Raw genomic sequence first — 8,181 nt, 5'->3', positions numbered from 1 at the left:
TATATGCCCTTTGTTGCATTTTTTGTTTTTTTGTGAGACTGAAAAAAAATGCCCAGAACGTAAAACAACCGGTTCCCATGCTTTTAAAATGACGGTTCTGTACAGTATAGATCACTTTCCTTCCTGGTTCTGATCCTGTGACCTGTTCCAACCCCCGGTGACAAGGGGACACAAACTATCGTGTCAGAGGGAGAGATATGATCGAAATGGATTGTGACAGCACTTTATTGGCAGAAAAAGGGAGTGCCAGCTAGCATGCTCATCCAGCCCCAGGAGAGGTGACTCAGTCGAACTCCTCATCTACCCATGCCCCTTTGGACACGTGTGTGTGCGGGTGTGCATACGTTTCCATTTCGGATGATGTTTTCAGCTACACTTTCCAATCAGTGGGTAGGGACAGGTCACAGTTCAAGTATAGTGAATCAGACATACTGGTTGAGTTATCCATACAGACGTGTCCACAGTTACATCAATATTTTACGGCAGATAGCTTAGCGGTTAGAGCACTGGGCAAGTAATCAAAAGTTCGCTGGTTCGAATACCTGAGCTGACAAGGTGAAAAATCTGTCGATGTGCCCTTGAGCAAGGTACTCCAGGGACTCTGTGGCAATATGACTGACCCTGTAAAACAATACACTTCACCTATCTGGTGTATGTGACAATAATTGTATTTGTATTTATAGATTTTTCTTTAACTGTTCAAGCTTTTACAAATATTATATACCGGGAATATGAATGTATCTGTTTCTAGTGACCTTTACTCTAAAATGAAGGCATAACACAGCTGTAGGATCTTCATTTGCTCAGCCTGACAACTTTCATTTTAAAATTGTAGTTTATTTGAGGTTTAAAAATGCTTCTGAAGTTAGTTTGTCATTTACACTTTAAAAAAATGTATCAACAAAAATGTCCATTAATTATAATCTGCATAATAACTGACATTTCCAGTTGCTGCAGGAGTATTTTCCTGCTGTAGCAAACTGGCTCAAATAGAAGATCCTACATCTGTAGTTGTAGTAGCTCTTGCAGGACTAAATTAAAGGTTTGTATCGCATGAAAGCTACTGCAGCATAATAGCAAAAACATATACAGTATCACGTTAACACGGTATAGTATCCATAAACTACATATGTACATTAGACTATACCAGCGGGGGCTGTTGAGGGGAGGACGGCTCATAATAATGGCTGGAAGGGAGTAAATGGAACGGTTTCAAACACATGAAAACCATGTTTGAAACCATTCCATTTATTCCATTCTGGACATTATTATGAGCCGTCCTCCCCTCAACAGCCTCCACTGGTATAGTCTAATGTACATATGTAGTTTATGTATGTTTAGGGGAGCTACGGTGACGAGATAATTAACCCAATGATGAAGACATGAATGAGGACCAGATGCCTGCTGTCTGCACACACACACACACACACACACAATTAAACACACACATACCCAATCACCTGCTCGCCCTCTTCCTCTATATCTGTCCTTCTTGTTTTTCCTCCTCACCACTCCTTCCTCCTCCTCCCTGCCAATGCACAGTTTGCTAACCAGATACCATCCTAACTGTAGAAGGGATATGATTACAGCCTGATAGTTATGTCCATTCAAGTTGGCCTGCTTGGAAATGAACAATGTGTCTATCTTCATTGTGGAGAAGTGACCTGATATGATGAAAATAGACAGCCACAGCTTTGAATGTGCTTGTGACTGACAAACGTAGACTAAATGACTAAAGACTGATATTAAATCACATTATTTGGTGTTAAGTAAGAATTGCTATTGGGGGAATTGGTACACACTCCGAGCTTCACACAAGTGCCAAAAAAAGCTGGGAAATAAAAGGGGGTCAAAGGAGCAAGAAAGGAGGGTTGAGAGCACCTCTCGACTGAAGATGGTGCTGGAAAGCCTTCGTGAAAAGGAACCTCGCCCGTTCTCAAGAAAGAGGAGACTTTTCCACGTCTTTGTCCTTAATTGGTGACGTTATTTATTCATTGTAATTGAAAAAATGTATTCGGCTTGGAGAACTATAACTACTGATCAGACTTAACCCATGTGACGGCATAAATACCCCTCCCGTTAACAGTTCACATATCATACAAAATATTATATTACACATGCATCTTTGATGTATCTATTTTTTGAAGTCTCCTCGTCTTTACACGATATGAAAGATACTTTTACAGCAGGAGCATAACCAAGTATTAGCCCAGCCCAGAGACCAACGTCTCCTGCCACTCCTCTCTCCTTTTCAAGGAACACACATGAAATAGTGTTCAGAACCACTGGGAACCTGCTCATTTTAAAGAAGGAACAAAGTCGTCCATTGTCGTGGGAGACCATCATTCTGACGCAATTATCTCAACTCCCCGCTGCTCCTGTTCTTTGTGGTAGTCGATCAACAAGCCCAATGAGTCTTCTCTCATCTGAGAAATATATTCATTATCTATACGGCAATATGAATACACATGCCCTGGCTCCTACCTCCTGCCATCCACTCTACGGGTACGACTGGTTCTCTCTGTTAGTCGTGTTCATATTCTCTATTGGTAATTATCTCCACCCTCTTGAAGGTCAAGATGCTTCTTAGTGAAAGAAAGAGAGAGACGTGAGAGAAAGATAGATGATTTTATTGAATTTAGTTTTCAATAAAACTTGACCGAGAGTAATGGGCCATTGTGGGAATATGTGGAATATGTGTTCTCTGCGAGTCAACATCAATGTGTATCTGAGTACCTGGGCTTGAGCAGGTGTTAATGATGTGTTGGTATCTTAAAGGTCAAGAAGGTGCATCCTGTTCCGTGGGATTTGTTTAACTCCGGTCAAGAAGGTGCATCCCGTTCTGTGGGATTTGTTTAACTCAGGTCAAGAAGGTTCATCCTGTTCCGTGGGATTTGTTTAACTCCGGTCAAGAAGGTGCATCCTGTTCCGTGGGATTTGTTTAACTCAGGTCAAGAAGGTGCATCCTGTTCCGTGGGATTTGTTTAACTCAGGCAAATACAATTTCCGAATAAATAACAGTATACATTTGAAAGCCAACACATGATTTCCAATTGTATTTCCCCAAAGTTTCTCCATATTTTTTGAGAATTTTACATCCTCCACTCCATCCCATCCTCCACTCCACTCCGTCCCATCCTCCAACCCCGTTCCTTTTATTATTTTGTTTCAGGTTCACGGTGATGAGCTCTTGTGTGGGGATAATCGGGGGCTAAGTGCTAATTGGTCCATAGACAGCGTTACTGTACAGTTTTGACACATTATTCACACTTAACCACTCGACCTGGAACAAACGTTAAAGCAATTACTGCTAAGAGCTTTTCTACAAGGAAATGTACGAAGACTTTGGGTAAGAGTCAATGAACGGCGGACGGAAAGGATGGTGAAGCTGGTGGCCTAAATGAGTAGCCTGTTAGTTAGTTAAGGTGCGATGCTCTTTTGGAAGTTGTGCTGCTCTTTTTGAAGTGCGGTTAGCCTTTTGGCTTTTTTGGGCAGGAAGTATATGACCTGGTACATTGTAAAAAAAGAAGGTCTAACTATTCCTCATAATGTGTGGGGAAACAAACGGTTTGCTTTGAATAAAGTGTTTAGTAAATTGAAGGAGCCTGCTAATACAAAGGATGTTACATTGGCAATTTATATTTAAATAATTTCAATCATTAGTGTGGTTTACAAGTACAGATTTTCCACAGACACCACAGCAGATATTATTGTCTAATTAAAGTTAAATCGTGCAATATAAGTAAACAAGAGGGCACTGTTTAGCTGCATTTGAGTCAATCTGGGCCCTGGTGATTAATATGAACGTCTTGCTACTCATGGTGCATGAGGCCAGAGTGTCTGTGAGTGGTTAAGTGGGGACCCGAGGGAGACCAGCCTGAGTCTGAGGGGACTTGAACAAGCGGAGGTTAGAGCATGTCAACGATCAGCCATGCTTTGACTTATCTGGTTTGACTTGGTGCAGCGGGGTGACATTTGACCCCGGCATTTGACCTCGTCACATGCATTTTGACTACAATTACTAATTTAATCACACACACACACAGACACACACACACACATTGTTGCTGAGCGATGAGGAGAAACTGAAATATTTTTTTGTCCATTGTGTATTTCCGTTTGCTGAATATGTAGATAAAGCCTGGAATAAAAGAAAAGGGGATAACTGTAATTACATTCTACAAATATGTATCTCTAGACATATGGAAAAGGTCATGTATGTATATAGATTCTGTGCAGGCCAATATCTCTCAATACTGGACTGTTCTCTTTATGTCAGACCGGGTTCAAACGCCTTCTATTTCATTTATCTGTACGTGGTTTTTCATTTACTGCTCGAGGGTTATTTTTTATTGCTGGGATAACCTTATCTAATATGATGTATTGATCATTTTTTATGCTTTATGCGGTGCACAGAGTCATCAACACACTGCACACCACATAAAGGATAAAAAATTATCAATACATCATATTAGATACCGGAAGAATCACCACTGGGAATCATCACTGGGAATCATTGTAATGTTTTCCATTCACACACACACACACACACACACCAATCAGGGTCAAGCATTCTCCACGGTCCTACACACACACACCAATCAGGGTCAAGCATTCTCCACGGTCCTACACACACACACCAATCAGGGTCAAGCATTCTCCACGGTCCTACACACACACACCAATCAGGGTCAAGCATTCTCCACGGTCCTACACACACACACCAATCAGGGTCAAGCATTCTCCACGGTCCTACACACACACACCAATCAGGGTCAAGCATTCTCCACGGTCCTACACACACACACCAATCAGGGTCAAGCATTCTCCACGGTCCTACACACACACACCAATCAGGGTCAAGCATTCTCCACGGTCCTACACACACACACCAATCAGGGTCAAGCATTCTCCACGGTCCTACACACACACCAATCAGGGTCAAGCATTCTCCACGGTCCTACACACATACACCAATCAGGGTCAAGCATTCTCCACGGTCCTACACACACACACCAATCAGGGTCAAGCATTCTCCACGGTCCTACACACACACACCAATCAGGGTCAAGCATTCTCCACGGTCCTACACACACACACCAATCAGGGTCAAGCATTCTCCACGGTCCTACACACACACACCAATCAGGGTCAAGCATTCTCCACGGTCCTACACACACACACCAATCAGGGTCAAGCATTCTCCACGGTCCTACACACACACACCAATCAGGGTCAAGCATTCTCCACGGTCCTACACACACACACGCTGCAGGTGATTGTTTGCATATCGGGTCGGGGATTTGCATTTCATATCCATTAATTTACCTCGTTCAGGTTGGACATGGCTGACGCCCCACTTAAATCAATAGGGATGAGCAGATCCCCGAGGCTAAAGGGTTGTGTAAACTGGCTATCCAAAGGTCAAAATCCATCTGTAATTATAATGGCGGCGGCTCCTCTTTTTATCATCACAGTTCAGTCACAGCAGCAGTATTCATTCATTCCCCTAGCGCTCCCTCTGTCTCAATCTCTGTCTCTCTGTCTCAATCTCTGTCTCTCTGTCTCAATCTCTGTCTCTGTCTCAATCTCTGTCTCTCTGTCTCTGTCTCTCTCACTCGCTCTGTCGCTTTCTGTCTGTCGCTTTCTGTCTGTCTCTGTCTCTGTCTGTGTCTGTCTGTCTGTCCCCCCGAACTATAGCATCATTTGCACTTATGTTTATGTCATTGTCACTGTGTGTTACCCATCTATCCTAACCTCGCTGCCTCGGGCAATTCAAACAGACTGGTTTCAAAGCCGAAAGGTCACAATACCATGTCTGTGTTATACCAGGGGTGGTTCCACTAGAAGTTGGAACATTGCTGCGGAAACTTGCTTCCATTCAGCAATGAGCATTAGTGAGACCATTTCTGTATTGACCATTTCTGTATGGACCTCACTTTGTGCACAGGGTCATTGTCATGGTGAAACAGGAAAAGGCCTTCCTCAAACTGTTGCCACAAAGTTGGAAACACAGAATCATCTAGAATATGTTGTAGCATTAAGATTTCCCTTCACTGGAACTAAGGGGCCCGAAACCTGAAAAACAGCCCCAGACCATTATTCCTCCTCGACCTAACTTTACAGTTGGCACTATGCATGTAGTGTTCTCCTGGCATCCGCCAAATCCAGATTCATCCATCGGACTGCCAGATGGTGCAGTGTGTTTCATCGCTCCAGAGTCCGAAATTTACTCTACTCCAGCATGGTGATCTTAGGTTTGTATACACGCAACGTGCAACAATTTCAAGGATTTTCCTGAGTTACAGTTCATATAAGGAAATATAAGGAAATCAGTCAATTGAAATCAATTCCTTAGGCCCTAATCTATGGATTTCACATGACTGGGAATACAGATATGCATCTGTTGGTCACAGATACCTTAAAATAAGGTAGGGGCGTGGATCAGAAAACCAGTCAGTATCTGTGACCAGCATTTGCCTCCTGCAGCGCGACACATCTCCTTCACATAGAGTTGATCAGCCTGTTGGTTGTGGCCTGTAGAATGTTGTCCCACTGCTCTTCAATGCCTGTGCGAAATTGCTGGATATTGGCGGGAACTGGAACACGCTGTCTTACACGTTCAGAGCATCCCGAACATGCTCAATGGGTGACATGTCTGGTGAGTATGCAGGCCATGGAAGAACTGGGACATTTTCAGCTTCCAGGAACTGTGTACAGAACGACATGGGTCCGTGTATTATCATGTTGAAACATGAGGTCATGGCAGTGGGTGAATGGCACGTCAATGGGCCTCAGGATCTCGTCACTCTGTGCATTCAAATTGCCATCGATAAAATATAATTTTGTTCATTGTCCGTAGCTTTTGCCTGCCCATACCATAACCCCACCGCCACCATGGGGCACTCTGTTCACAACGTTGACATCAGCAAACCGCTCGCTCCCACACAACATCATACACGCTGTCTGCCATCTGCCTGGTACAGTTGAAACCGGGATTCATCCGTGAAGAGCACACTTCTCCAGCGTGCCAGTGGCCATCTAAAGTGTGCATTTGTTCACTGACGTCGGTTACGATATCGAACTGGAAACCACATATTTATTGTAGCTGGGAATTTTTACAAAGCAAATTTGAGAAAAACAACCTAAGTTCTATCAACACATTGACTGTAGTACTCGTGCTGCTAAAACACTCGTCCACTGCTACTCCAACTTCTGGGATGCCTACAAGGCCCTCCCCTGCCATCCCTTCGGAAAATTTGATCAGGACTCCATTTTGCTCCTCCCTTCCTATAGGCAGAAACTCAAACAGGAAGTACCCGTGCCAAGGACTATTCAATGCTGGTCTGACCAATCAGAATCCATGCTTCAAGATTGTTTTGATCATGCAGACTGGGATATGTTCCGGGTAACCTCCGAGAATAACATGAATACTCTGATACGGTGACTGCGTTGATCAGGAAGTGTATAGGAGATGGTGTACCCACTGTGACTATTAAAACCTACCCTAACCAGAAACTGTGGATAGATGGCAGCATTTGCGCAAAACTGAAAGCGCGAACCATTGCATTTAACCATGGCAAGGTGACTGGGAATATGACTGAATACAAACAGTGTAGTTATTCAAACAGTGTAATTCTACAACCGTGTATCTGACATCATAACATACTACTAAAAGGATATTTCAAGAAGTTCTTTAAATGGGGTCGTACAATAGAGGCTGAGCTTCTGGACGTTGTAACATTGTTTAAATCATCATATTGTGCTTAGTTGTGTACAATAAGATCAGTATTGCTTTTCATTTCAATACACGTGATCATTCATATCTGAAGCCATATCTGTTTTCTAGCACCGGCAAAGATTGCCTTGTTGGTTTCATTGACCTATTGAACCTCAAACTCATGATTAAAGTAAACACGACAAAGCCACGTTCATATAGTGATATTTAATTTGATACTGCTTATTTTTTTAAAAATGTTTTTACAGTTTACGATAATGAGGATTTCTATTTAAATAGTGTTTTGTATTAAAGTATGACACTTTAAATGTTGTCATCCATATCCAACATAGCTGATTGCAAGATAATTATCTCTACATGCTTTTGAACTTTTTCTCTATTTTTGTCTGTTAGTGCCGAAGAAGGAACAACCCAGACAGAACACTCTCTGTAGTGGCATATTA

The sequence above is a fragment of the Oncorhynchus keta genome, chromosome 29 (genome assembly GCF_023373465.1).
Source record: "Oncorhynchus keta strain PuntledgeMale-10-30-2019 chromosome 29, Oket_V2, whole genome shotgun sequence".
Lineage (NCBI taxonomy): Eukaryota > Metazoa > Chordata > Actinopteri > Salmoniformes > Salmonidae > Oncorhynchus > Oncorhynchus keta.
Note: the sequence above shows the minus strand (reverse complement) of the source record.